Genomic DNA, 15602 nt, shown 5'->3' on the forward strand with positions numbered 1-15602 from the left:
AAGAAAGAAAGAAAGAAAGAAAGAAAGAAAGAAAGAAAGAAAGAAAGGAAGAAAGAACTGACTATACATCAAAAAAAAAAAAAAGAAACTATCATGCATTGGAATTTATTATATAAAGATCCTTCCTGATACTTCAACCTCATGCAGATACTTCTACCTTCTATTTGTTTTTTATACCCATACATTTCTCTCAAATAAATTGCTTATAACTGAGAATTTCATTCCAACATTCTAGACAACTAGGATTTGCTTTTAAAATGTGTGAGGCCCTTTTCATAAAACATCTGCCATTGTGTAGTCAAGCTAAAGAGACTTCTCCATATTCAAGAGAAATTCCTCAAGTATTTATGTAATCCTTCCAAATATAATGCATTTAAATGATCAAAAAATGCAGGAAAACCAAAGTAGTTTTGCTGTTTCTACAGCATGTGCTGTTATACTGTGTTTAAAATTTATGTAAAATTTTAAGACCTATAGACATAAATCATACTTATTTTTTTTCCCTTGAGAGATGCATATCTTTCATAATTTGATGACGAATAGTTCAGTATACACAACCTAAAGGGTGGGCTGCATTGGCTTTTGTGGATTTGGCTTTCCACTTAGCAGGTTGTCTTTATTTCCTCTCATATATCTATCTTCCAAAAAAGAATTTTTTAAAATTTTATACAAATAAAGAAGTTTATACTAGAAAACACCTTTTTTTATTTTTATTTTTTTAATGGTATGAAAATTGGCAGAAACTTTTGAAGTGCAATTTTATTTATTTATTTTTCACTGATGCATTTTATGTTTTCTTTTTTTCTTTTTTCTTAAGTTCAATTAGCCACCATATAGTACATCATTAGTTTTTGATGTAGTGTTCAGTGATTCATTAGTTGCGTATAACACCCAGTGCTCAACACATCACATGCCCTCCTTAATACCCACCTTTTAAAAGCACATTTTGACCTAGAATGCATCCTAAGACTTAGTTCTAGGTCCAATGCTTGCTGTGAAGATACTATCCTTACTTTCGATGATTAAGCTTTACATACTTAGTCATTTGTTAAAATTTTTCACCGTCTATCATATGCCACATGTTAAATGGTAAAGAAGGAGACAGACTAAAAAATGGACTGTTCTATCAAATTGCCTAAGGACTAGTGAAATAAGTTCAAATTTCTCTATATTTTGGATTTTTTTACGATTACAATCACTTGTCACAAGGTAGTTCTTTTTAATGGAACCGTGTTTTTACTTGCTTATACACTGCCTCTTTGGCAATAAAGATTTGAAACAGCTAAGTTTTAAAAACTCCATAATGTTAAGAAAATAGAAACATTAAAGGGGTAAAAGAACATCAAAACAAATATATCAGACCAGAGGTTTCAATGCAGGTAGTTTCATTGATCATAAAATGCAGGACCGAACTTTTTGGCAAAGTAGCTCCTATAGCTCAACTCAGCACAATTTCATATATGGAATATTATATACTAGAAGGCATCATTTGAGAAAATGAACTCTGTCTTCAGTAATAATTTCACAACATAGAATAAAAGATGTATATACTTTCAGTGTAATATTATTTAACTTTAATTTTTATAAATACTATATATATCTTACACCCAGCAATATAGAATATAGAATGCCACTTTACTGAAACCAGAACCCAATACAGCCATAGCTTTCTAACCTTGAGCCATGTATACTGATTTCAAGGGGAAAATTTGGCAATAGTAACCCCAAAAACTTTTAAGTTACGTGACTAACATTCACTATAATAGATGGCTACCTCAATTTTGAGTTTAATATGCAAGAAAAAATACTATATTACCTTGATGCAAGAAATGCACTGATCGGGGGGAGGATAACCAACTCACCTTATGAAATTATTTTAAATGAGAATTAGCTTCGTTTCTAAGAGTAGTAATTTCCCATTGCATCTGAAAATGAATTTAAATATTACAGTATATGTTTGTATATAATTTCTATATTCCATAAAAGAATATTCTGAAATAAGTACAACCATTTCTATTAGTACATTTCAGGGATGATGAAGTGGAACCTAAGTCATGGAATCATTTGGCAAAAATCCCAGAGTTAGTAAGTGACAGGGTTAAAAGGATATACTCCTTCTGGATCCTCAGAATGAACATATATAAGGTGCAGACATAGTAAAGTCCTATTGCATGGACTGAAAATTCAGTGTAAGAACTAATACTTGTCTAACATAAATTAACTTAAAATTTGGAATTTATATCTGAACACTGGATTTTATGAGTAATAAATGGAAGCAGTTAATATTCAGTCAAAGATATTATGTTCTGACATACTCCAAAATATGTATTATATGGCTATTTAAGTCTCTGAATACTTAAAGAACACATAAAATACTAGTTTTAAAGAACACTTTAGAACCCTCTTTATCTAAGATCATATGCCAGGAAGAGTGAATGCTATGTCATTTTTCAGATCAGTGACATTTGACAACCATTCAATCTAATTCAGCGACAATTTTCAATGATGTGATTAAGTGAATATTTGAACATAGCTGACGTTTGAAATTTCAACCTAGGCTTTTAAATACTCACTTTGGATTTGTGGTTTAAATGTATAAAAATGATCTTATTTGTTTTGTGCTACTTCACATTTGTACTACTTATACATTTGAAGCTACTTGGTAAAAATTTGCCGCTTTGTCATAGACAGTTGATGAGAGTGGTGTACAGAACATAAGTATGAGATCTACAACTGTGTCAGCTAATGTTAAATCCTATTAAATCAGCAAGTCCTGGTATACTATATACCCAGGATGTATTACAACACTACATTTCTTGTATGAATCTTTAAAATAATGATGGAGTGTATTCTATGACTTCAAAGAGGCATTGAGATTCATAAAATGTAAACATGGAAATCTTGGGGGCGCCTGGGTAGCTCAGTTGGTCAAGTGTCTGTCTCTTGGTTTTGGCTCAGGTCACAATCTCAGGGTCCTAGGATCAAGCACCTGCTTGTCCCTCTCCCTCTGCTCCTTCCTGCTCTCTCGCTCTCTCTCTCTCTGTCTCTTTCTCTCTCAAATAAATAAATAATCTTAAAAAAAACAACAACGCATGGAAATCTTGGGATGAAAGAAGAGGAAACAAACTGGAATTTAGCCAATTAATGGAAGACAGGTACCATGATGTATCCAGAGGGCAGTTTAAAATACGATGGACAGTTAAATCTTCCTACCAGATTTTTAATGGCTAAATTCTTTTAACAGTGGAAAAAATCATTCATTATTCAATTTGACATAAAGTGATGAAAATGTCAAATCTTTGGTAGAGGAAACTCACTGACTGGAACTTATTTATATCTAAAGGGGAAAAAAACGGGGCGCCTGGGTGGCTCAGTTGGTTAAGCGATTGCCTTCGGCTCAGGTCATGATCCTGGAGTCCCTGGATCGAGTCCCGCATCGGGCCCCTGCTCGGCAGGGAGCCTGCTTCTCCCTCTGACCCTCCCCCCTCTCATGTACTCTCTCTCTCTCATTCTCGCTCTCTCAAATAAATAAATAAATCTTAAAAAAAAAATAAAAATAAATAAAGGGGAAAAAATCTACCAATAAACAAATTAAAATGACCCATCAAATGTTTCTTTTCATTTGAGAGACAATATGGTTAAAGACCTGCAGAACTGAATTCACAATGTCTGATGGAGACTGTCACAAACAAAACTGGAGAAGGGGAAAGGGATGGTAGAATGGCAATATGAGAGATGTTTCTGTTACCTGTGATTTGCTTTATCTAACTTCAACAAGTAGCAAGGAAATGCAAGCTGTGGCTATGTTTTATATCTTGAGCTGGTGTGAAGATAAGCTTAACCACTCGGTACAGTCAGCCTCTATTTCACAGGATTTTGTACTTTCTTTTGTTTGCTTTTTTAAACCACGGCCAACTTTATTACAAATTAACTTTGCTCTCAGCAAATATTGTAATAAAGGTATCACTGCACTTGGAAGTACTTTATTTTCAATAAGCGGTTTTGAAAATAAATTATTGATAGCAGAAATAACTTCATGCTAAAACAGCCACTACAGAGAATACAAATCAGAACATAAATGTGGTGTCTGAGCTCTACAGAGCTAAGTTGTGAGTGGCATTTGAGTGAGGATAGTAAATTAGACGTCAGGACAGAGAAAGGAAAGGAAACTGAGGCATGGAAGCAAATTAAGTTGCTAGTTGAGAACAAGGAAATGTGCTAAAATGGGTCATTTATGGCAGAGGAATAGGCCAAAGTGGACAAGATCCTAAGAAGGAAGGAGAAAACAAAATGGACTTGACCTAAGATTTTGAAACTCCCACAAAGTAGCCTTTCAAAAGGAAGCTTCTAATACCCCTTTAACAACAGGGAGGGCTAACTTTTTTCAAGTGATTTTAAAACTTAGGGGTGTGGATAGATTTGTAGAACTGTGATGGCCCTAATGATTTTCTATCAGCAATTTTCAATTTCTTAAAGTTTGGACAAACTTACCCCTGGTGCCATTAGACTCAGAATCCTTTGTGAAAGATTGGTTTTGTTTAATTTTATGATTTCTTTTTTTTTTCAAAGATTTTATTTATTTATTTGACAGAGAAAGACACAGCGAGAGAGGGAACACAAATGGGGAGTGGGAGAGGGAGAAGCAGACTTCCCGCTGAGCAGGGAGCCCGATGCGGGACTCGATCCTGGGACTCCAGAATCATGACCTGAGCCGAAGGCAGTCGCTTAACCAACTGAGCCACCCAGGCGCCCTAATTTTATGATTTCTTAACTTCTCTTGGCTATTGATTAAGGTGGTCTATATTCCATTATGTTAATTCTCATAATTTATTATTTTAAATAGAACATCATCTAATTTAATTGCTTTTTTATAACCAACATATATTTCTGTGTAGATTCCATTTTTGGTTTCTGTATCTCTTAAACTTGTGCTTAATATTTTCTTTCTGTGTTTAAATTGCATATATTTGCTTTCCCCCCTCCTTTTCCTGATTAAATTTATGAGATTAGTCTATTTTATTATTTTACTACAAAGAACTAGCTCTGAAATTTATCTAGTGTTTCTTCTTTCTGACTTATTTATTTCTTCATTTATCTTTTATTTTCTACTTTCCTTAGGGCATTTTTTTTCTTTCTGTAACATTTATGATTGAAATCTTGAATTAATTTATTTTATCTTTTTTTTAATGAAAATAAAAGCAAAGACACAAATTGAACCTCTGAGTAAAACCTAGGCCATTTCTCATGGAATGGTTTTTCCTACACAAATGTGGATTTATACTCTTGATTCCTTACACAAAACATTTTAAATTAATCAAATTGAATTTTTAAAAGTATTATTAATTTCTAATATTACATTATTATTATCAGAGTATATACTTTACAAGCTCTTCTTTTTACGTGCTTAACAATACTCTCACTGCATCCTAATATATTATCCATATTTGTACATAGGGAAGGAATATTTTTTTATGTATTTATCTTTTCCTATGCCTTTGGTAAGTTTGTACAGCAGAGCAGAAATAAGAAAGAACTCATAGTCTGTTTTCCTTTTCTGGCTCCGATGTTCCCCAAAAGCATGGGGAAGGGATATGATATTGGCTGGTTCCAAAATTAGCCAGAAACCATCTCTGCTCCCTGTCAGCAAATAGAGGTGGTATGCTTTCAAAAGTGAATGGCTTCCTGATACATGCAGTGTGGTTGGACCCTAGCCAACATTAAGACTCTCGGTATAGATAATCTCAAGTCCCCATCTGACCAGAAAATAGAGATATTTGGAATGCTGGTTATTCTCTGCCCCCTCCCCAGTTCTTCACCCCTTCTGTGTATTAGATGACTCATCTAGTATAAAACGACTTTATCACCTAGGATCTCTCACCTTCTGGCTTCCAGTTGAGCTTAAGCAATGAATGGCGTTGACAGGATATTGTAAGATTGGATAGAGAGACCAAGGTATCGATCTTCCAACTCCCCCAGCAGGCCAAGATTTGAGAGTAACTTTATTTTTTAGATACGTATGTCACAGTTGCTGGCCAGTGGCCCCTCTCACAAGGTCGGAGCTTTCATTGGTTGAAGGTAACAGCTCTCTCCCTTTCATCTCTTTAGGTTTAGGAATAAAGGCTATTAACTCATGCTAGTCCCTGCATGCTTCACCATTCATTGTTAGTTCCTTTAACTCTCCTCACATTTCTGTATCTATTCCCTTCATTACAGTTTCTTCAGCTTTGTCTTTGCAGGCTTTCTGTTTCATAGCGGAACTGTTAATAAGACACTTGGCTTCACAAGAAGACTTGCACTTCAGTGGTGAATCTATCAGTGGATACTTCAGTGGACTGAAGATGAATGGCTTTTCCCCGGCCTATGAAAGGCACCACATAGGTCTACTGATCTCTGGCCATTCCTAGGGATAGGGAAGAACATTCCTTTTTTTTTTTTTAAGATTTTTTATTTATTTATCTGAGAGAGAGAATGGGAGACAGAGAGCATGAGAGGGGGAGGGTCAGAGGGAGAAGCAGACTCCCCGCTGAGCAGGGAGCCCGATGCGGGACTCAATCCTGGGACTCCAGGATCATGACCTGAGCCGAAGGCAGTCGCTTAACCAACTGAGCCACCCAGGCGCCCCAGGGAAGAACATTCCTAATAATGACAAAGAATTTTCCGAATGCCTGTTTGAGAGTTCAGATTTGGATTTAGCAAATTTAAATTAAATTATAAACTATTGCTTTTCCTGCAAATCCAACTTTATGGGGCAGGAGGTTTGTACATAATGTACACACATATTTTGTAGAATCATCTGTGCTTTGGACTCTCAATGGGAGGAAAATCGTTATTAAATCTACAGTTTATGCTATCCGTATTCTCGCTCTCTCTCTCTCCCTCTCTCTCTCTCTCTCTCTCTCTCTCTCTCTCTCTATATATATATATATATATATATATTTTTTTTTTGCTGCTAAATGTGTTCAAATATGACAATGGCGAATTAAAGACTGAATAAAAATATACTTCTGACCCTGGGTTCCAGTCCACTGCCATCGCCCACGAGGAACCAGCTCCAGCTCCCTGAGCTGCCTGGAGCCTCATGTGAGGGGCCAGGGGACTTGGGACTTGGGAGAGCCCCAGGAGGCACAGGCCTGTGCTGGCCCCGCAGCACTCTGCAGGGCTACAAAAGGAGGGGGAACCTGTCCAGAATCCCTGCAGGACAGGCAACCTCAACATGGAAACATTCTGCAATGAAAATGAAGGAATGCCTGAGAACCAAGGAAAGAGGGAGTACAAAGAATGGCCACGGGATGCGGCAAAAACAGAAGTAGCCTGTACTCTGGGAAATAAGGAAAAGTCAGGAAATGAGAGAAAGAGAGATCACAAGGGAAAGGCAGAAAATGAGGAAATTGTAAAGAACAAGGAAAAGCCAGGGAGTGTGGCAAAGCCAAAAGAGGGAAAGCCAGAGAGTGAGGGAAAGCCAGAGTGCAAGGCAAAGCCAAAAGAAGAAAACCCAGAGAGTGAAGAATGAAGGAAAGCAAAAAGGAGAAGGAAAGCCAGCCAGTGAACCAAAGGCTGCAGGAAAGCGCCCAGCTGGGGATGGTGTACCCAGGAAGGCCAGAAGACAAACCAACAAGGGGCTGGCTCTGTGCCTCAAGGAATATGAGGCCATAGCTATATGCATGTGAGGGGATAAGAGAATTCGATGAGGGATGGCCAGGGTGGAGGATGAGGTGAAGAAAACCAGACAGAAATGGGGAGATTTACAGGATCCCTTCCACCCAAGGGGCCCAAGGGAACTCAGGGGGTGGCTGCAGGGTCCCACAAAGGGGCTTCACAGACATTCCTTTTGTGTAGTGCCCCTGGCAGGCATTTGCCAGGCCGTGCTTTAACTTTATGCTAATAATTCGCTTTAGCTGCCTCTCTTGTTATCAGCAGCCTTTGGACCCAACTAGAACACTCTCTCTGTAGGGGATTTTCACCCATGGGCATTGCAAAGACATTCTAATTTTTGGAAAAATAAAGCAGCTTATAATGTCAAAAAATAAATTTCCATTAAATTTTCTTTGTGATTTTAGTAGAATTTCTATTACACAGTAAGTTGTATTATGTTTGATTTTATTTTTTTAAAGATGTATTTATTTATTTTTATTTTTTTATTTTTTTATTATGTTATGTTAGTCACCATACAGTACATCACTAGTTTTTGATGTAGTGTTTTATTTTGGAGAGAGGGAGAGAGAGCGGGGGAGAGGGGCATAGGGAGAGGGGGAGAGAGTCTTTTATTTATTTATTTATTTATTTATTTATTTATTTATTTATTTATTTATTTGACAGAGAGAGAGACACAGCGAGAGAGGAAACACAAGCAGGGGGAGTGAGGGGGAGAGAGTCTTAAGGAGACTCTGGGCTGAGCGCAGAGCCCAACAAAGGGCTTGATATCACCACCCTGAGATCATGACCTGAGCCCAGGACCTGAGTTGAAACCAAGAGTCAGACGTTTAACGGACTGCGCCACCCCGGTACCCCTGTATTTTGTTTTAATTACTGATTATAACTTTCCTGGGTAAAAATGGTACTCTCTTAAATACTTGTAAGTTTCTCTTTGTTATTATTTATTAACTTTTTCTCTAATTTTAAAAGAACATGTTTTATTAGCAGTTCAATTTATAGTAGCGCCTTTATTTTTAGTCATTGCCATCTCCTTCAGCACAAAGTTCAAAGCCTAACCATGTCTTCCTACGTTTGCCCCCCTCCCACACCCACCCTGCTACCTCTCTGATCCCCTGCTCTCCTGTGTTTTCTCCACACTCAGTCCTGTCCACCTAGTGAGTCCTATTTGCAAATGTTTGTTTGTTTTTTTCTCTTCAAGCTCCTTCTATCCTTCTACTTGGGCCATTTTCCTATAGAGAAAACCATGGCTCAATCCCTCTCTCCCTTCCAGGCTTTAGCTATATCACAGCTTAACTGAGAGGTCTTCCCACACCTCCTATTCTGTTTATCTCTTATTCGTTCACTTAGCTATCACTACATTCTAAATGTTTAATGTCCCCTAGTATGTGACTGTAAACTCTATGACATAAAGGGTTGTGTCTGTTCTGATAAATGACCATAGTGCTCCTACCACCTAGAACACAACTGAACACATAGGAGATACTCAGGACATAATGTGCTGAATGTAAATATACTAACATTATGAAGGTATGATTTATCAAACTCCCCAATCGATGCCTTCTATAGTGGATTCTAATTTGAGAATCTGTGACTTTTAAAAGGAAATTTGAAATAGTCTTATCTACTATTTTATTTAATATGCAGTTTTATGGATATCCTGCCCCAGGCTCACTTATTCATCTAATGTAGACTACCTAAGCCCATCTTTAGGGGAAAAAATCCTGCTCTTGAACATTCTCTTTGATTTAATTGTGTGTTTACTCTTCATGATAATAATCAGAGACTAATAAGCACGGTTCCTTGTAATCGTTTCCATTTCTTTTGTACTTTCTTCTGTTACAAAATAATGGATAAGTATAAAATGATAATAAATTTACCTTTGAACATTTATATGCTGTGTCTTTTAGCCTGGGGCTACTTCAAGTAAAGGTTATTTCACTCTTGGTCTGGGTTTCCACTTGAAAATTTTTTACTTGAGATTCTGTCCTTTCATACAGAGACCTCAGTTTTATGCCATTCCCTATTAAGGCCCTTGCTCAGATGGGAGCAGGGTGGAAATCTGCTTTTGAAGGGCTCCTTCTCAAACTGAAGCCCTCATTTTGGGGTCTTTGCCTGCTGAAACAACGGGAGGTACTCAAGGTTTCCCATTTTCAGAAAGAAATACGACCATCTGAGAAAAGATCTATAATATACATTAATCATATTCTAATTTTGTATACTCACTTCTCACATTTCATTAAACAATTTCATGAGAAAATACAGGGTATATTGTCAGATTGATACACAGGCCATTGTTTGGCATTTGGGAGGTTGTAAGGTTAGGTTTACTTTACCTTTATAGGTTCCTCTGTTTCTTAAACCTTTTTAAAAATAAGTATTGAGGTATAAGATATATACAGGAAAGTGTATTTGAGTGTAGACCTTGAAAAATTTTCTCAGAGCAAACGCTCCTATGTAACAAGCACCAGGTCAAAATACGCAATATTTTCGACACCTGAGAAGATTCACTTGTGCATTTTACTGCTTCACTCTTCCAAAATGCAACCACTCTTCTGACTTTTAAACCCATGGAGCAATTTCGCCTGTTTTTTTGAAATTTAATTAAAAGAAATCACCGTAGGTATACTCTTGTGTCTCACTTCTTTTGCTCAAACCTCTTTCAGGAGATTGATCCATCCCATGTATTGTATATAGCTATCATTTGTTTATTTCCATTGCTTTATAATATGCTATCACGTGAATATACTACAGTCATTTCCAGTTTAGGCTACTACAAATTAAGCTGCTATGAACATTTTCTCTCTCTCTCTCTCTCTCCACATACACATATACACACACAACACACACACACATACGTGCACAGAAATGGTAGTTATATGCCTCAGAACAAAAACTGTTGGGTTATAAGAATTATGCAGTTTTGCATTTAGTATATAATACCAAACTATTTTCAATGGTTGTCTGAATTACATTTCCACCAATAGGAGTTCAGGTTATTCCAAATCCTCACCCTCAGCATTATTAGCCCTTCTAATTTCAGCCATTTTTATGAATTTGTATTAGTATCTCATTGCATTTTTAACTTGAATTTCCCTAATTACTGCTAAGGTTGAACACTTTTTTATATTATTCTTCAATATTTGAACAGCCTCTTTTGTGAAGTTCCTGTTCAGATTTTCTGCCCATTTTTTCTATTGGATTTTTTTTGCTCATTCTGCAAAACCTAAAATTTTTAAAAATAAATAAACTATAGAGGAAAATCATAGGACAAATCTGGAATGCTCAATAGTATAAAGGTATCAATTCTCCCCAAACTGATCTATAAATTTAACTCACTGTTGATCACATTCCAAACAGGATTTATTTGGAAATTTAAAAAATGATGGTAAAATAAAGAGAGAAATACAATGGGTCAGTATAACCAAGAAAACACTGAACAAGAAAAAAGTAGGGGAACCTAGCTCACCAGATACCAGGATGTATTATAAAACTGCAGTAATCCACAGGGCATGGTATTTGTGCATGTATAAACAAAGAGAAAATGGAAGTGAATTGAAGTCCAAAAACAGAACATTTGTATCGAGACATTTTTATGACATACCTAGTATTAGAGAGCAATGAGTAACTAACATTCTTTTTAATAAATAGTGTTGTGACAATTAGATTCCAAATGAAAAAAAAGAACCTGAATCTTAACCCATTCCTCATGTCAAACTCAATAATCAATTCCTGGTGAAATATAGATCTAAATTCAAATGGTAGAACAAAGAAGTCTATATAGATGACAACAAAATATAATATCCTAATGGTTTTGGGCAGGCAAATGTTTCTTAAAAAGGACACAAAATTATAAAAGTGAACATTTATAAAAATGAACTGCACCAGAATGAAGAATTTGGTTTATCATTGAGTAAAATGTAATCCAGAGGCAGAAAATACCTTTGCAATGCATAAAACGAAGGATTCATATCCAGAACATACGGACAACTCACAATTTTGATGAAGTTCATTTTTCTCTTTTTGAATCATGCCTTTGGTTTCACATCTAAGAAATATTTGGTTATCTCAAAGTCACAGGGATTTTCTTCTATGGTTTCTCTGTTTTATTGCCAGAATTTCTTTCAGTCTTATATTGAAAACTGTGAAATTAATAATTATAACATATACAGGAAACCCAAAAATTCATAATCAATAACCAGTATGTGAAAAAAACCCTCTTACCAAACAAAATCTATGGCTACATTAATCTACTATTTTAGAGGAGATCCAACAACCTATTGCTTAACATGGTATTTTCTTGGTGGGAAGAGATCAACTACATCAAATCGACTGAAACCAATAATTCTTTGAATACTCTGCTGTCTTCCTGGCTTTCATATTTTGTAATGGAATATGGGGAACTGAAAAAGATTTTTCTTCATGTAAATTCTAATATCTCTAAACAATATTCTTAACTTAAGTGATATTGATCTTTCAAAAGGATCTATCAGACTAATATTGAGGCAAACATTTTATAGACCGTCTTATTCTGTCTGCAATTTGAAATCCTGCCTGAAATTTTGAAAATATACAGTTAATCACTTCAGAAATAATAAAAATGTATAATATTTCTATAAAGCAATTTTCATAGATTAAATATGACAATAACGCTAAATTCGTAAAATCAACCAAATGCTGCACAGCCTTCACTATCATTTCCCATGTGATGCCTTCTCTGTACCAGATGAGCTGAACAACATTTGGGGGAGGACACATCATGACTCATTCATCACTGATGATGGTTATTGTAAGAGTATGCAAGCAATTTATTTGAATTTATCCTTGAAAGAGATGTAATGTAATTAGGGAGGTACTAAGCGCCTGGTAAATGTATTGGTGGATTAGAAAGATTGTAGGAAGTTGGTGAGAAATCTCAAAGTCACTCTAATGAGACCAGAACTCCTTTCAACTACATACTTATTTAGGTATAATTGTTGACTTTCTAATACCATACATATATTTTCATCTTGTTCAACTAAATCAAACCTAGCAATAGGAAACAAATTTGCAGTTCTGTGAGTTGAAATAGCGATTGTTCTGTGTAACTTTCATACTTGGATGTGGTGTCTAATAAATGCGGCCTTAATTCAAACAAACTTTATCATCATCATGTCTGAACAAACTTGATACATAAAAAAAATAAGATTCAGCCAACTAAAATCCATCTGTTGTACAGAACACTTCTCTAGGAAACTGAGGGTCACCACAGGACTTAATCTGTCTCCCAAATGTAACTGCATCAAGTAAAATCTGCAAACAACACAGAGTGCCCTATCAGGTCTGACTCATGCCCTTCCCTGCCCTCTGTGACTGCATACATTTGCTTCCTGAATCATGTGATTAGCCACCAGCAGATCCACATGAAACAGAACACATACTCTTAAAGATCACTACTTTGATTTACAAGAGAACTTAAGAAGCTTTCCCTGCTTTGGGGGCCAAAGCCCTCACTCAAATATTAGGCATGCTGTCTCATGGTATCCAGACTCTGTCCAGGTCTCCACTTACATTATTTTTCTGCAGGACACGCAGTGCCTTGTTGACATTGTTCAGGGCGTGGACTCTTGTGGATCCTTTTTCTTTTGGCTGAAAGTAAATTGAAACAATGTTTACTGCCCGGCAGAGAGACAATCTACTAGAAATGAAACCATTTATACATTTCACTTCAAAGTTTGACTATTTTAAATGAACTTAGGCTGTGAGGCATTAATATAATACACTTAAGGGCTTTGGGTTAATTGTCCTTGTCAAAGAACTTTCTTAGCATGAATCAACCCCTCCTCAAGAAAAACGATAGCATTTTCTTTTCCTCAATAAAAGCTATTTTGGTTACCATCTCTTCATTCCACAGCCCATTTGGGGATTTCTGCATGACCAGGAAAGAGAAACAACATTGCATAAAGACTTCTTGGTAAGGGAGATAAGTGAGGTAATTTCCACACATTTAAGGAAAGTATAAAAGAGACTTGAGCCTAGAAAATTTATATAACGCCAAATAGGGCTAAGGGAAAACTTTTCTGTCAACATTACCTTAACCACTTTCATCACTGAAGCTCAAAACCTCAAGAATCTTTGGTTTTCTAACCCTCACTCTCAATCCCCAAAATCCTATCTCATCCTACAATTTCTAAACCGACATTTGTACAGTGCATGACAATATGCAGATTAACTCATTTATCTAGTTGTGGAATTTTAGAAACTCTACCATTATGATGCCTGCCATATTGACTTCTAAAAAGAGATCTACATCTCAAGAATTTTTTTTTTAAAGACTTTATTTATTTATTTGACAGAGAGAGACACAGCGAGAGAGGGAACACAAGCAGAGGAAGAGGGAGAAGCAGGCTTCCCACCGAGAAGGGAGCCCGATGCGGGGCTCGATCCCAGGACCCTGGGATCATGACCTGAGCCAAAGGCAGATGCTTAACGACCGAGCCACCCAGGTGCCCCTGCATCTCAAGAAATTTTTAAGGGCACAATAAAGTACAGATGGTCCCCAACATGATAGTTTGATTCAGGATTTTTTTTACTTTATAATGGCGCAAAAGTGATATGCATTCAGCAAAAACCATACTTCACATTTTGAATTTGGATCTTTTCCCAGGCTAACGATATCCAGTATTCTACTCTGATAATGCTGGGCAGGGTCAGTGAGCCACAGCCACAAGTCAGCCATGTGATCATGAGAGTAAATGACCGATACACTTAACAACCATTCTGTTTTTCACTTTCAGTATACCATTCAATACATTATATGAGATAGTCAACACTTTGTTATAACATAGGCTTCGTGTGAGATGATTTTACCCAACTGTAGGCTAATGTAAGCATTCTGAGCATGTTTAAGGCAGGCTAGGCTAAACTATGAAGTTCAGTAGATTACGTGTATTGAATGCATTTTCAACTTAGGATATTTTCAATCTGTGATGGATTTATAGGGACGTAACCCTATGGTAAGTCAAGGAAGATCTGTATTATTAACTATAGAAACAATGTTGTACAGCAGATCTCTGGAACTTATTCATTGTGCATAACTGAAACTTTATACCTGTTGACCGGCACTTCCCATTTTCCATATTTCAAGTTAAGTGTTCTTGTCATAATAAAAATGTAATTAAACTTAAAAGATCATGATGACTAAAAGCCTTATAAAACATTCAATAACAAAGATACCAAACATTACAAACAAATAATATCTATTAATTAGCATAAATTACGTGACTGAAAAATTTCACCTTCTAGTTCTGTGTATGATAGAATATGCCAAAATAAAAATAAGATTACAAGATTGTTTTATTCAGGAATAGGTCCCGTATTGTTAGTTAAATGAGTAATTATTAAATTAGTGAATTTTACTAAATCTAGAACAACTACACTGAGTTAGTTTCTGGTTTCTTAGTAAATCATCCTAAGGTTAATGTGAACTTTCTTATAAATAAGTCACGTACCAGTTTTTGCCCTGTCAGGCCTTCCAGAAGGTCTAGGAGGCGTCTCCCATCCTGTAGGTCACTGAAGAGGTTCTCTACGTGCTGCTTCCCAAACTGAAATATGAAATATACCCAATCAAACAAAGCACTCTTCCAGTGATCCATTTCCATGACTATGCCTTTTAAAATTTAAAGTTATGTTTAAGAATATTTAATGTATCTAATTCTTCATCTGCCAAGGATGAAGGATGAAAAGAGAACCTCCAAGTAAAAAACAAAAAACGATATATCATCATTAGGTCAAATCTATTTAAAATTTTTTTAATAACATGAGTTAGATATCTGTAGCCTAATTGGTCTAATTAACTCAACTTTTTGAATGCTGACTCTATGAAGGAGAGAGAAGTACACATACAAAGAAACAAAGTCCACATACAATTTGTCCTGGGTAGGTGCTTACAATTTAACTGTTTCATGTACTTG

The 15602-nt window shown here is 36.0% G+C and overlaps 1 protein-coding gene across 2 annotated transcripts in view; it reads right to left on the minus strand.

The window, feature by feature from the left end:
• Window positions 1–15233, minus strand: part of DMD (dystrophin) — a 1717438-nt gene extending 1702205 nt beyond the window's left edge. For both annotated transcript variants that reach the window (XM_035001266.1, XM_035001277.1), the window contains exons 1-2: window positions 15141–15233; window positions 13201–13278 (exon numbers count right to left, since the gene is read on the minus strand). The gene's annotated coding sequence lies outside the window, so the exon portion shown is untranslated. The remainder of the gene's footprint in view (window positions 1–13200; window positions 13279–15140) is intronic.
• Window positions 15234–15602: the final 369 nt, after the last annotated feature.

Source organism: Mirounga leonina, unplaced genomic scaffold (assembly GCF_011800145.1).
Source record: "Mirounga leonina isolate KUSES-001 unplaced genomic scaffold, KU_Mleo_1.0 Mir_101595, whole genome shotgun sequence".
Taxonomy (NCBI): Eukaryota; Metazoa; Chordata; class Mammalia; order Carnivora; family Phocidae; genus Mirounga; species Mirounga leonina.